Source organism: Lygodium microphyllum, chromosome 13, assembly GCF_053477565.2.
Source record: "Lygodium microphyllum isolate KBCC chromosome 13, Lygodium_microphyllum_v1.1.10, whole genome shotgun sequence".
NCBI classification, from domain to species: Eukaryota; Viridiplantae; Streptophyta; class Polypodiopsida; order Schizaeales; family Lygodiaceae; genus Lygodium; species Lygodium microphyllum.
This window is the reverse complement of record NC_141147.1, coordinates 49,930,151-49,946,634: the sequence shown is the minus strand read 5'-3', so window position 1 is coordinate 49,946,634 and position 16,484 is coordinate 49,930,151. Positions and strand designations below refer to the sequence as shown.

General features: G+C 39.5%; 1 pseudogene; it reads left to right on the top strand.

The window, feature by feature from the left end:
- Window positions 1-10,264: 10,264 nt before the first annotated feature.
- On the top strand, window positions 10,265-11,833 carry LOC148026602 (uncharacterized; annotated as a pseudogene).
- Window positions 11,834-16,484: the final 4,651 nt, after the last annotated feature.

Here is a 16,484-nt window from a genome sequence, read left to right as displayed (position 1 = left end):
TACTCTTGTCTTAGCATTAGCTCAAAGTTTAAGATTTCTTGATCAATGATCTCCGATTGAAACTCACTAAAGCATTGCACATGGTCTATAGATAAAGTACACATTTATTGAACTACCAACTTACACTAAGTGCAAGGGGATAGGATACACTAATTAAGATGCACTTCACAATCTTGAATGTCACATCCATCATTGTTATCCATTTTTTTTGTGTTACAATAGACAATATGCTTTTGTTTCCCTTATTGTTTCCCTTTCCCTATCTGTCTCTAATTTTCTATCTCTCCGCTCTCTCATTCTCTTTTGCTTCTCTCTCTCTCTCTCTTTCTCTCTCTCTCTCTCGTTCTTTATTTTTAGCTTTCCTCTATCTCTCTATTTGTATGCCCTCCCTCTCTATTTATTTATCATCCCTCTTCCTCTCTCCCTCAATGCATCTATCTACAAAACAAAAGTAAAGAGAGAAAATAAGAAAATTTAAGAACAAAGAAATGGATAGAAATGTCTCCCTCCCTCTCTTTGTCTCTCTCTTCTCTCCTCTCTCTTTACTTCTCTCCCTCCTCTCTCTTTCAAAATTTTTTGTTTATCTATTTCTCTCTTCCTCTCACTTGCTTTCTATTTGTATATATTCGTCCATCTCTCTATTTGTGTTCCCCTTCCTCTCCCTCCCTCTCTCTTTTTCTCTCGCTTCCTATCTCTCTCTCAGTTTATCTCTTTCCCTCCATGTCTCTTTTTCTATCTCCTTTCATCTCTCTATATCTCTCTTCCCTCTCTCTTTATTTTTTCTTTTCATCCATCTCTCTATTTATATCTCCATTTCTCACTATTTCTTTCTCTCTCCCTTCTCTTTCTCTTCCTTGTCTCTCTTCCTTTCACTCTCCCTTCTTTTCCCTCCCTTCCTCTCTTTTTCTCTATTTTTTTTCTCTCTCTCATTGTTTCTCTCCCTCGCCCTCCCTCTCTCTCTCTCTCTATTTTTCATGGAGTCCCCCTCTCTCTCCCCTTCTTTATTTTTATCTCTCTTCCATGTGTATCTCTCTCTCCAACTCTCTTCTCTCTATCTTTTCCTTTCTTTGTTTCCATTTCTTCTTCTCTCTTTCTCTCTCATTGTTTATCTCTCTCTCCCTCAGTATTTCTCTCCCTCCCTTCATCTCTCAATTTCTCTCTTCCCCTCCCCCTCTCTATTTTTTATGAAGCCCCCTCTCTCTTTCTTTGTCCATCTCTTTATCTTTCATGAAGTCCCCATGTCTCCCCCTTTTTCTCTCTTTTCTCTCTTTCTCTCCCTCCCTTCTTCTCTCTATTTCTATCTCTGCCTCCCTTTGCCCCTCTTCCTCCCTTTCTCTTTTTCTCTCTCCTTCTAGCTCTTTATATCTCTCTTTCTTCCTCTCTCTATCTCTATTTATTTTTCTTTCCCTCCATCTCTTTATTTGTCTCGCCCTCCCTCTCTCTTCATTTTTTTTCTGTCCCCCCTCTATTTTTATATAATTTATTAAGTCACTATGCACGTATAATCTATTGATGAGTGCAGTGAGACTATATCTCTCTATATAGCAAACCTCTAACGATGGTTTGTAATGGAGTACTACAAGGAAAACAAAGTAGCATTATTAGAAATATGGTTATTAGTACAATTTGTATTCTCAATAAGAAAGTGAGAATAACTAAAGAAAACTTACAAAATCCTCAGAATAAGTTTTATGTTTTCCACTCCCCATATGATACATGACCCTTGCCTCCAATCATGCCCTCACTACCTCTCCTGCTATTGCTACCATTTTCTTGAAGAGTCTCTAGCCTCCTCCCTAAGTCTCTACCAATCATATGCGTCAAACCACGCAGGCTTTGAAGTGTCGCTCTAGATTGCCTTGTGTACATGTGATCATCTATGTGATATGTATGCATGTATATAATCCATCATCCATCCTATAAAAAACATCTCCATCACTGTAGGTACCAAGAACTTATTGTGCAATGGTGCTACCATTTAGTCCTTGCTCCCCTCTAGTATATTCTTTTAGTGGTCTAAAACACTATGTCTAAATACTTATTGGCACAATTCTCTCATGTGAGCCATCACCCTTCTCCCCTCATTACTCATGATCATGACACATGTTTTCTCATCCACTAGGTATCCGTACCCTAGTGGGGTACATCTAAGGTGTGTTCTCTCCCACGCATGACCTTGCTTTTTGACATAACCAAGAGATCCCTCTCCATTTGGTATACCTATGGGGTAATATCTCTTAGAGTAGTATCCATAGGGGTGCCTCCTATGGATAGTTCAAAAAAACCCGGAGTCACAAGAGTAGATGTCCCTATAGGTGTAACAAACCCTAGAGGTAATAATTTTTTACTAGACTAAAGAGATGGAGACACTACAACAATGCTTCCACAATACCCACCTCAGCCACCTTCTCTAGAACCAGTATAAGAGTGAGGAGTAATAATTGACTATGGAATCACAATATTTGGATCTCCACAACACCCTCCCAAAATCCACCACAACCACCCTGTCCACTAGTCGAGTGAGGTATCCTTGAGCCTCCCTCAAGGGCCAGCCTAGAGCTTCAACTCTCTCTACTAGAGATCGAAGCATCAGAGTGCATTGAGATAAGCCATGTAGAATATCCAAAGGATGAACGAGACAACTCTTGGTCTACTATATCTTTGAATCATACCATCTGATCCAAAGACATATGAGTGAAGATCTTATCGAGCTTCCCATTTCTCATCCCTCGACTCATCCTACTCTCTAGGTATTGTCAATGGTAACTTGCATAGTTAGAAAAATGATGTTAGTATAATCAATGTAAGGGTTTAGCTAAAGCTCAATAATATAATTGTGCAAAAAAGGATGTTACTTAAATATATTTACTAAAGTATCAGTAAGAGAGAATTGTCAATTAATTTAACAAGTGAATGCAAATACGACCAATTGTACGACTCTAGGTCAACTGTTTGCATAACTCATCATACATAGGAGTTCTACAAATAGGTCTCCATATAAAGAGGAGTATGACTCATTCTCAAAAAAGTCTTGTATTCTTGCCTCTTCATCTACATTACATGGACTTATCTCCCCTGCATGCTCCAAGCCCTCCTTGCCCTTCACCCCCCACAACATTTCCTCCTCCACCTCTACACTTTCCTTGTCCATGTTGAAAACAGTGCTTTTATCACACAATTGAGTGCTCCATGGCATTGATGGGAACATATACCACCAAGGTGGTTGTCAAGGATTTAGATAGAAGATTACCTATTCAATATCACAGATAAGTGTGTCACAAAAAATGAATGAATAATTATGATGTTTCATATCATGGGAAAATGAACAAAAATGATCATGCACGTATTCACAATTATCTAGCAAAATACACATATCACTAGATTGTTCCAATGCCTTTTCTCAGAATCTACCTCCAAAAATCCAGATGGACTCACCGAATAGTTTCCTTTTCTCCTTCCAATATGACTTTGAATCATTGTATATCAAATATGATCATGAAGTAGCTATGATAATCCATTGATAAAATATTGAGAAATACACAATCCTATGATAGCCTCTTTGTATGGAGCAGTAAGGCAAGGAACAAGCAACAGCCTAGAAGAATTGTTGTGTATCCCATAGGCATAATAGGGAAAAGTGGTACTATCCTATAACTATGAAGCAATGTACTTGGACAAATATTTGATAAGAACGCTATTGTACTTTGTACTTTTATTATTATCCATATCTACTCAAGAATATTTCCAAGATAATCTATCTTGGAACTTTATTCACTTGAGTAATACTCTAAGTCATCATCCTTCTTGTCCATGAGTTCCAACAACCATAGTGAAACCGTGCTCAATGATCCACATTTCTTAACATGGTATCAAAGCCATAGTGAGCTTTTTTTAGCTCCACACACTACTCTCCCAACTATCCATAACCCATAGTCAGTTGATCAACTAAACAAGATTATCTCATCTCTCACTCCATTTTCACTCTACCTCTCTTAACTGCTATAGGTAGCTAGCACCCTGCTTTGCTAGAGCTCTTGGATCTCTTCAACTAGAATATATCTCAACATAATTTATTTTGGGGATTTATTTTTTTCCTTAGGGAGCAGGTAGGCACATCAATTTTTGACATTGGTGACCTCTCACTCCAACATTATGGAAATTTCATGTCGCTACCTAGTTTGTGTTTGCACTAGTTGCCCAATTTCTGCCGCCAAGAGCATGTATGATGTCGCATGTGACCATAGGTCATTCAAATTCTATGCCTTAAGCTACCTCCCCACCAGAGATCTCAAAGAATGGTTGCATGTACATACTACTATGAGTAAAATATCACTTATCTCAACTCAAACATGTCATTGAAATTTTGATCTACTACAGTACTCAAGCTATCAACAAGGAGGGGTTTCAACTTGAAGGTGCGTCAAAGTTTAATATCAAGCTCAACAAGCATAGTATCTTTCTTTACTCAGTTATTATTTTCTAACACTAGTACTTCTTGTGTCTCTTGAAACATATAATTTAAACTTACTTGTTGGTTATTTACCACTACTAAAATATCCAATATGGGCAAAGACTCACCATCATGCCACTTCAAAGGAATCAGCTTCCACACATGGTAGACAAGATAAAAATAATCCTCAGGAAGAAATGTCTATGGTCAATAACTAGTAGACAAGAGAAGAAACCCCGAGATGCTGATCTTATAATAGTATGGCAAAATAGTGATAACAAAACCCATGTAATCATCAAGCTTGAGCTTGATGAAAATTATATCCACCATGTAGACATATGTGATACGTCTCATACCACTTGGGAATAGTTGGACACACAGTTTTTTGCCCAATCTAAATCTTCAAAATATGGATTGTTAATTGAGTTTTTCCAAAGGCACATTGAAAATTTTTATTATACTAGGAAAAGATTAGAGAAGGCCTATGTGTTGCAAGTGTCAAAGAATAAGAAGACCACGAAGAAGAAGAAGAAGAAAAATAAGATACTCAAGAGTAGAAGGACAAGCCTCATCAGTCCTTCTATTCCCACTATAACACGATATTAGTGAGTTTGGGAATCTCCCAATTCCCATTTTTTGAATACTAAAAAGGTGGCACCCGGATAACATGCCCATAAGTTTCTCAAAACCATATGATGTGACCTATCATTGGAAAGCACTTGAAAAATGGAATCTATTGAGCTATAGAGCGCTCGATTTGGAGTTATAGTGTTCAAGTTATGACAAATCCAAAGATTTGACCACGAGTCCCAAACTTATGGGAAATTCCCATATTCCCCAATATGGTGTTCTATTCAGAGAAAGATTTTTTAAGCCTTGTATGTACTTGCATTAATATTCTAATCATAAGCCTTGTAACCCTTATGTAACATGTGAACTATAATATTTGCATAGATGGTGAGGCCTTGTCACAACCTCTAGCTTTATATGATTGGGTTTTCCATGTCTACACTTAGCAAGATTCTACTCATGATAGCCTCTATATACTCAAGTCTTTTTCATGGTTGTGATTAAGGAGGGGTGTTGAGAAATATGAAATTACACTCCTATGATAGCCTCTTTGTATGGAGAAAAAAAGTAAGGAACAAGCAACAGTCTGGAAGAACTGTCCTATATCCAATAGCCAGAGTAGGAAGAAAAGTGGTACTATCCTACAACTATAAAGCAATGTACTTGACAATCATTTGATGATAATCCTATTATACTTTGTACTTTCAATATTTTCCATTTCTACTCAAGATTATGTTTATGATTCCAAGATAATCTATCTTGGAACCTAATCCCCTTGAGTAATACTCTAAGTCATCATGCTTCTTGTCCATGATCAAACTACATCCCCTTCAGAATTTCAACTCCTTCTTGGAGACTTATATCCCTTCACCTGGAGCTATAATCAAGGCACCATGCAACCACCTTTTAGGCATAAACCAAGGAATCTCCTCCATGCCCTTGAGATATCATATCAATGGCATGCACTATACCAAAATTATAATTGCACTCCCTCCTATTCTCTTATGCCTGCTTATACCTACTACCGAGCCACTTATCCATGGATGCATGGTGCAATATACAAAAACGATTCTTTTTCTTCTCCATGGAATCATCCATCCTCTTTTCTATGCCATCTTTAACCAAACCTTCAACATCTATAGCATATTATTATCTGAATCCACCATTGGCAGCCACTCTGAAATATGTGTCAATTCCTTCGAAACTAGCTAACATCTAGCAATATTGTTCTTTGGATGAGCTAGTTGTCACACAAAGACCTTAAACATTTTCATGAAGTGCTCCAAGAAGAACATCCATGGGGTATAGAAAAGTCCTCCAATCTCCACTTCATCTATAAGATATAATAGGAGGTGAGTTTGTATCGTGAGCATGCTCATGGACATGTACTTTTTAAAGAGAGAGATTATCTCCACCACTCCCTCCCTTGCAGATTCAATAGAGAATGTCTTGATCTCCTTTTGAGAGATCCATTTTACTAAACACAAGGACTTATAAATCATTGAATATATCTCTAAAGTGAGGCACCCTATAATCGCAATTGATAGTATAGATTCCCAAAAAATTAAAGCATTACGAACATCAAATCAACACAAACTAGTAAAATATTGATTGTACTTACTTTCAAGATTGAGACACATATCTTGTGCCAATCATTTGATTTTTTTATTATGACTCGGTCATCTTTTAGAAAAAGTAGACCTGAGAGAATGCATCATGTCCATCAGGGTCCAGATAGACTTGATAATTTGCTTCACCATGCACTATTCCTTAGTGAACAGGACCGAAGAAGCATGAGATAGTTGCATATGACCATAAGTGTGGTCAAAGCCCCTCCATCTTGTCTACCTCCTTTAAATTCATCTACGCCTCTATAGTGTCTCTCTTTCTTGTGATATGGTCCCATAATAAGTTTTTCACACTCTTCAAAATGTGCATGGGCCCAACAAATGGTTTTGATCTCTAAGTCATTCTAATATGAAAACTCATATTAAACTAAGAATCATTGCATTCTGCTTGGAAGTGACTCCTTATGGACCATTTTTTACTTATACCAAATTTGGGCATTCGTTTATGCTAGACATCACTCAAGGAAACCTACCCTCAATTCATGGCCATTCATCAAGAAAGTAGTGTGTCCTTGATATACCACCTTCTTCATGGTCCATTTCCTTCAAGAGTCTAGACATGCATGATAATATGAGGTAACCAAACTTGTCGAAATATCCCTATCTAGTCAACACAAGCATAGATGAGCCATGTTAGATATCGGCAATGATAAAAGAAGCCCATTTACCTAAGTACTTTTCAAATCTTGAAAAGTCATGCATGGTACACATAAGAACGACTCATATATTGGTGGACCACCAACCAACATGCTTTCTCATGCCTTCCATAGCAATCCTCTCCTCTCTCAAAATCTTGAGCTCATCAACTAATGGACAAAGATAGATGTCCATGTTCTTAACTTTATAGCACCCAAGAACGAGCAAGCTAAAGACTAGGTGTCCCTTCATTGTAGAAATCTATGGTGGGATATTGGAGTTTATAAGGACTACAAGCCACACACTATAAGAAGTTGAGCAAAGATTGAATGGATTCACACCATCCATAGCAAGATCAAGTCAAAGATCCCTTGACTCTTATGCAAAGCCTGGAAAGATGGAGTCAATGTGACTCTATGCTCATGAATCTACTAGTATTTGCTAGACTTCATCAATGGATCCATTTTGTGCATGATACATTGTCAACAAGCACACCATTCTTGACATGTGAAATATGTGATGTATAAAGATATAAGTGAAAAATATTTGAGAATATTTTTAAGGAACAATTTGTCCTTGCAAGTCCTATCAATACATGTGAGCACCATACTTTGGGCATGTCTCCATAGTCTCATAGTCTCCTCAAAATAGCACACAATTGTTGATATATGTATAAATGATGTTATAGTCCATACCAAGCTTCCGTAACACCATCATGCATCATCATGAGACTCGAGCATTGTAATTCCTAGTGGTTGTATGTGATATTTTAGCAACCTAAAAAAAATCTAAGCATCTTTGAAGAGCATAAAGACCATTCTTATAATGGAGTCAAAGACAAAGGAGTGTAGTATATACCTGACACTACAAGGGTACACACATATAGCGACGCTAAGTAGAGACCATTTTTTACGGCATCGGTATTAGCCTCGCTATTAGCATCGGTATCTGCGTCTTTAAAAACGTCGGTATTTAGCAATGCAAATACCGACATTTTTAAAGACGCAGATACCGACGCTAATAGCGATGAATTACTACGGTAAAATTTCACCAAAACCCGAACGTTTCTTTCATATGAGCGCATGAAGGCATAGAGAAAGAAAGGATTGTGAACAAGAGAGGGAGGTGAGCAAGGGAGGTGAGCAAGGAAGCAAGCCGCGAGCCGCATGTGAGGAGAGGAGCGTCGCCCGCACGAAGAGGTTGTGGAAGAAGAAGAGAGCACGACGGTATGCCTTGTTTTGGTTTCTTTACAATCTTTGTTTTGCTTTGCAATATTGTAGGTTACAAAGTGTTGGTTTGTCTTCGATCTTTGTGTTGCTTTGCAATGTAGGTTGGAAATTATTGAAAGAGAGAGAAATGGAAGCGAGTGTTTTCAAAATTTTTCTTGTGTTGGTTTTTATTCTTTGCAATGTAGGTACGAAAATGTATGTGTGTGACATAGTTTAGAGCCGACCTCAAAGATAGATAAGTTTAGAGCCGACCTCAAAGATAGATAAGTTTAGAGCCGACCTCAAAGATAGATAATTTTAGAGCCGAACTCAAAGACATAGGTATGAATTTTTTTTAAAAAAGACCTGAAATATATATAGTGGAGTGGTCCCAATATACAATATAGAATCTTTATTAAATTATCATTCCATTACATCGCAGTCAAGATGTCTAGCACTCACGACCAACATGGTGGTGATCGTGAGGCTTGGCTCAATCAACGTGTCCCTTGTCCATGCACGCAATGCAAATTGGCCATTCGTCAAAAACATCGTTTGTCCATAGAGCATGTGCAACGGTATGGAGAGTTTTGAGTTGAGATAATCGACCAAGCAGTCTTGAATTACGAGATTGCGGTAACTTCTCTCTCAGTACGTACTATATGATATGTAATTGATTTAAGTATAACAGTTTGGGGTTATCTTAGAAGTTAGCTCCTTAACGTCCTTTACAGGGTTAGGGCCATGTCGATACATTGAAGTCTGCAGATCTCTTGCGTTCAGTAAGACGGGTTCGTCCGCGCTCTATACAAATGCTGTCCGAGATAACTAACTACCTCATAGAAGGTGATAACTCTCAACCCTCTTCTATGGGTGAGAATGCTGGAAACATGGACTATCCTTCTACTTTTTTGGAGCCCAAGTTAGAGGACATGATCGAATCATTGCTTCCGACGGACTCAAAATCCCAAGATCCTTTAATTGTGGAGGCTGTCATTCCATTGTATGATGGGAGTTGAGTATCCCATTTGAAGACACTTCTTGCATTGTTGAGCATACAAACAAAGTATGGATGGAGCGATGCGAGTGTGACAGAGCTATTCAGGTATATTATGATGTGTATGATTCTTTATTGAAAGCCATTAAAATGTGCTATATAGCACTCTAATAACATGCTTCATTGCAATTTGTAGAACGTTGAAATCTTGCATTTTGCCTACCCAAAACACGATGCCTGAGTCTCGTGACGATGCAAGACAAGTGCTGCGAAAGCTATGCATGGATTATAATTGCATTTATGCTTGCCCCAATGATTGTGTTCTCTTTTGGGGAGAGTTTGAATTGTTGGCCACATGTCCCAAGTGCGGTGCGGACAGGTATCGAAATGACTTGCAAGGACAGACTGTTCCGCAGAAGGTTTTGAGACACTTTCCGCTGATATCACGTGTTCGTCACATTTTTTGGACCAAGAGTTTTGCAAATTTGACTACATGGCATGCGGAAAATCGATCCACTGATGGTGTACAGCATACATAGCTGACTCAGAAGCATGGCATCACATTGAGGAGACTTTCCCTAACTTTGCAAAGGAAGCGAGGAATCTATGATTCGGTCTTGCCATGGATGGGGTAAATCCTTTTGGTTTACGTTCCACCTCCTATAGTGTATGGCCCTTGGTCCTTGTTAACTACAATATACCGCCGTGGCTTTCCACCAAGAAAGGACACCTTTTGCTCAGCTTGCTTGTGCCTGGACGATACAAAGTCAAGAATATGGATGTCCACCTCTCTCCACTGATTGATGAGCTAAAGGAGTTGTGGGAGGCAATTGTAGTGGAGGACATGAGCAAACATATTGGTAGGCGATCCGCAACTATAAGGGCAATTCTTATGTGGACCATGCATGACTTTCCAGGTTATGGAGAATGCTCTCGTAAAGCGTGTTTTCTTATTTTGCTAATTTTCTTTGAGCGATGTTGGTGTTATGACATGCCTCATTGTACATGTGTGTTCTGCAGGGCTATTCACGTCAGGTTACCATGCATGTCCTCTGTGTGGACCAAGGTTGGATTTTCGTATGTCAAAATCTATGAAGAAGATGGTATTTGAGGGACATCGGGCTTTTTTGCCAGAGCGTCATGTCATGAGAGAAGGATTTCTTGGTCGCCCTCCTGTGAGAATGAACGCACTGAGCTGGTTTGATCGCAGGATGGTGGACCAAGACTCGCTTCCCAGTGGAATGTGACGCTTCTCAATTTTCTATGAGCAAAATTATTGGAAAAACTTGAAGATTAACCACCTTTTAGATCCCATGCACATTTTTAAGAATGTGGGTAGCTTGCTATGGGACCACCTCACTGGGCAATGAGACACGCTAGGAGCGAGGATGGATTTGAAAGCAGTGGGAAAGATGGAACCATATTGGCCTGTAAGTGGCATCGACGGTCGAGTGCAATTGCTGCGCGCTCCTTGGGATTTTTCTGGCAATGAAGTGCGATGAGTAAAGGAAAACATCAAGTCCTTTCGCACGCCGACTGGCCTAATGTGTTCTCTCAAGACAGCATTCACAAAGGATGACCAACTGACAGGACTCAAATCCCATGATTGGCATATGATGTGTCCCATATGTACGGTATGAGGCTGCGTATGACATGATTCTGCATATTAGATTTCAAAATCTTCGTTTGTTTATACACAATGTTAATTACATGGTTTTCATAGTTCGTACTGTTGATCGCAATCGCGGGGTCTCTGACATCGGAGGTACGGACAGCCATTTACAAATTGCCCGAGTTGGTTCAGTTTGTCTCCCAAAAAGATATTCACACATCATCGATTGAATCTGCGAAATGCATGGCAGTAGAGACTGCTTGTCTTTTGGAGAAGTATCTTCCCACTAGCATGCTCACAATACAAACCCATCTTCTAGCACATATCGTAGATGAATTGCAGGTTGCAGGTCCAGTCCATAGTCGATGGATGTTTTTTCTTGAACCGTTCATGAAGACCTTAAAGGGATTTGTGTGACAACGGGCTCGTCCTGAGGGTAGCATGGTTGAAGGTTGGTTAGTGTCGGAGGCCTTGGTGTACATTTCTGAGTGGTTGTCCACTGTGGACCGGGACAAAGGCTTGATATGGTCACTTAAGGAGGATGATTGTCTGAATGGAGATGTCCTAGTGGGAAACAAAATAGAGAAGAAGATGGACACATCCATGGAGTCCAAGGTGAACCGATTTTGTATGCTGCAAAGCGCTACGATGGAGAAGTCGTTGCAACGCTATGAGGATGCTCGCACTGAGCGAGAGTCTGCAAGATCTGACTTTCGACGGAGTACGTGGTAACGGCCCATTCGATATCCGAAGGGCTTAGAGGAGATGCCTCTACTCATATCCACTAGATGGCTACATGAGGCCCTAACCAAAGCATCTCAAGATGGAGAAACAGTTACTGAAGAAGAGTGGGACTTCTCACGTGGATGCAATCCCAAGGTATGGATGCAATCCCAAGGTATGCAATCCCAAGAAATTACAATCTATACTGCAAATCGCAACTAATATACTTTTTCTTCTCCCAATATAAGGTCCATAGTGCAGCATGGTCACGTAGATGACATTTCAGAGTAGAGCACATCGACAAGTTATGCTTGATAATGGACTATGGAGTGATGGCAATGTTTGAGCAGGAAAGTTGACGACGTGCCACAAATCCAAACCGTGTAGTTGCAGAGATGGAGTGTTTCGGATGTTTACAGAGTATCCTTGCACTGGACTATCGAAGTTTCTCCGTTACCATATTTGATGTGCAATGGTTCAAGGTTACTCTCAAAGGAGCAGTGCAACTATTCAACGAGGGTCGAGTGGCTTTGTTGAGATTGACTCAACGAAGAAGTGGACCGATTTGAGTGATACATTTGTTTTGCCAAATCACTGTGAGCAGGTAAGCGTCCCTAATACTTTATGTGCTTTAGCAATCTCAAAGTGGAATTTTATACTAATCGTAATATGGATCAGGTCGTCTTTTTCCCTAATCCGCAACAAACTCAATGGTGGTATGTAATTCCCATGACATCTAGGAGTATCCCCGTGTTTACCAAAACCCCCGTACCGATCGTAGAAGAGACACCTTTAATAGCGGCAATGACAGAAGGCATACAGGAAACTAGGATGAACTACTTGGAGGACCAAGGCATCTCACCTATGGAGATAGAGGATGGGTTTTTTGAAAATGAAGCAGAGTCCTCATTTTGTGGAGAATTTTGTATAGATCTTCCAGTGTATACTGAGCTATGTCAAGATGAGATTGTGAAACCCTAAACAAAAGTGTCTTGATCAAAACGTTCCTTCCACTACATCATGTCCTGATTTTGCAAATCGGTTAGGACATTTTGTATGTTTTTGGAGTATGGTGTTTTGTATTGTCTAGTTTTTTTTTTTATTTTAAAATGAAGTCTTGCAAATTAAGTCTTAGTTTTATTATGTCTTGCAATTCATTATCTAATTGACTTATTTTTCCTTGTATGTGTAGGTTTAGGATTTGGGCACGGACAGTAGGATGAGCCGGGATTTTACAGATGATGACATTGACGCAATGCTAGCGCGTTTCTCACCGGAGCAGCTAGCACGGGTCAGAGATAGAGCCGATGCACAGCTTTCCCGTTCCACCTCAGCACGATCAGCACACTCTAGACGGTCCGATGCTCTGGCTTCCAGTAGACGCAGTCGCAAGTGTCGCTTTGCTTCAGAGTCACATGGTCGAGGAGGAGGTAACTCTTGTTGTGGGGACGTAGATGCAGTCTCTCCCACTCACACTTCCACCAAGAAGTCAATACCATCTTTCACTGGTGGTGGCGGGCAGACGTCTACTACTCCCACTCCTTCACGCCTCCCACCGTTCACTCCCAGGGACAACAAGAAGTACACGAAACCCACTCCTCCAGGTATGTATTTTCGCATGAAGATTTTCATAGTAGCACTTATCAATTCAAATTGTGTTTGACACATTTGTATTAATGTCCTGAAAGTACCCGTTTGCAAAATCTTGCAGGTTTCTCATATCTCATAGATAAGTCCTTTGGCCATTTATACATGAATGATGATGGGAAAGTTGTCATCTCTAGGATGTGTGAGTTGTGCCAACAAGTATTTCGGCACAACATTACAGACAAGTGGAAGGAGATCCTAGATGCCAGCAAGGAGTACATAATTGATACATTGTATTGAGAGTTCCCATATCCCTCTAGCAATGATAGATTTTCGAGAGGGTGGATGATGATGCATATGCATGACTATCAGTCGCATAGGCAGTCTACTCCACCTTCCCACAAGATGGGTAGCGATTGGAAGCTCTTGATCTCAGCTTGGTCTGATACCACTGATGCGCAGATCGGATGCTGTACGCTCGCGTAGTGAATGCCGGAAGGTCCCCAAGAATAAAAGAACTCTACTTTTTGCACAAAACTCAAGGTAAAAAGCATGCACGACATGAACAAGAGACCAATTGGGTGCAATCTCCCCCCATGCCTTGTGTGAGCACTCCATAAAGCATGTATTTTATGTATTAATCATCTTCATGCTCAAAAAATAGCCCAAATTATAAAATAGCAAGCTTTTAGCTTTTGAGTTTGCTTTAGCACAAAATAGGAAAAAAGCTAATGGGCGGTGCCCAAAGAGTCTGGCATACCAAATACAATGTCCAAGTACAAATAACATAATCGTGTGCCCATGCGCATACAAAATAATAAATAAATATCCAACGCCTCAATAAATAGGCGTGACAAAATATAGGCGCCATGCCTAAGGTATGCACCCATCAAAATATAAATGATAAATCGAAAACTCGCTATCCTCCAATGCTTTCCTGCGCCACTGCTGCTATCTCTACACATCAACTAAAGCATTCACAATCGTTAGTAAAATAATACAATTAAATCGACAAAAGTGAATACCTAGCAGTCTTCAGCTACATAAATAAATCAACTGGTTAGAAATCAATCCTAACCTTAATTTATTACGAGTGCGCACTCTAAACTCATAAATGTTTATTAATTTAATATGCATTTTGTGGAATCACCCATGTACACACTAAATTAATGAAACGCCCAAAAAGGATAGGCGTCCCCATCAACTTCTCGCACAAAGAATCCACTTTGTGTATGAGCCCCAGTCATCAAAGTTTACGGAATCCACGGTGGCATGAAGTCCACCGTAAAATATGCCTCCTGGCATCAGACAGGGGACATGTTGATTGAGCCAAGCCTCACGATCCCCACCATGTTGGTCGTGAGTGCTAGACATCTTGACAGCGATGTAATGGAATGATAATTTAATAATGATTCTATATTGTATATTGGGACCACTCCACTATATATAGTTGAGGTATTTTTAAAAAAATTTTGGTACCTATCTCTTTGAGTTTGGCTCTAAACTTATCTATCTTTGAGGTCGGTTCTAAACTATGCTCACACACATACATTTTTATAACAATTAATAGATCTTCCACTATGCCTTGAAAGACACAACTCCTTTTGAAGCCTTTATTGGTTAAACGCTAGTAGTGAGTTGTTTGAAAGTTTCTGGAAGCATTACTTATGCTCATAGAAAGAAATTAGACTCTAAATCTCTCAAAGGTATTCTCATGAGTAATAGTAACATCACCAAAGCATTTTACTTTTATGATCCTAGAAAAAGAAGTATTTCTACATCTAGAAATATCATTGTGGATGAATATGTAGTTTAGAAAGATCTTGCAAAAGATACAATCCAAAAAAAAAAAGGATCTCATTTCTCTTTCTCTACATCTCTATCTCTCTCACTCTCTCTCTAAAATTATAATCAAGCAAAACAAGCATCCCCCTTCACACTCATTTCCATTTCTCTTTCTTTCAACACTTCCTACCCTATATACATTGCAAAGATTGAAGAGAACCAACACAAGAAAAAATATAAAAACACTCTCTTCCACTTCTCTCTTTCAACACTTCCTAACCTACATTGCAAATTAAAGCAACACAAAGATTGAAGAAAAACCAACACTTTCTAACCTACATTGCAAAGAATAAAAACCAACACAAGAAAAAATTTGAAAACACTCGCTTCCATTTCTCTCTCTTTCAACACTTCCTAACCTACATTGCAAAGCAATACAAAGCAACACAAAGCAACACAAAGATCGAAGAGAAACCAACACTTTCTAACCTACATTGCAAAGCAAAACAAAGATTGTAAAGAAACCAAAACAGGGCATATCGTCATGCTCTCTTCTTCTTCCACGACCTCTTCGTGCGGGTGACGCTCCTCTCCTTGCGTGTGGCTCGCGGCTTGCTTCCTTGCTCACCTCCCTTTCTCTTTCTCTCTGCCTTTGCCTTGCTTTTGCAGTTCACGCGCGCGTTTAAAAGAAACATTCGGATTTCCGCGAAATGTTACTAGAGTAAGTCGTCACTATTAGTGTCGCTATTAGCATCCCTATTTAGGTCGCTATTTGCATCGCTATTTACGTTGCTATTTGCATCGCTAAATAGCGACACTAATAGCGATGCTAATACCGACGTATTTTTTGACTTAAAATATTTCGAGGATTAGCAACATAAATAGCGACGCCGAAAAAAAAACGTGCTACTTAGCGTCGCTATATGTGTGTACTCTTGTAGTATCCCTTGAAGAATTATTTGCAGCCCTCATTCGCCAACCATGATCAGTGTCTACAGGCCATGCACCATTTTCATACAATCCCCACTCAATGATATTTATCTCAGACCCATGGTCAAGTAACCCAACACAAGGAGTTTCATGTTCCCCTATTTTCACTACCGTTTCAATGGTAGCTCTAGCCCAATGATTTCTTGTGTAGTGACTTCGAGGAATAAATCCTAGAGTCTCTTCTCCATATTGTTGCATTTGCCTTACTCCACCATGCATATTGCTACACTACAATGCATTTTCAGCCACTTTATTCTCTTTTCCACATGCTATCAATTGATTAGTAGCATCCTGCATA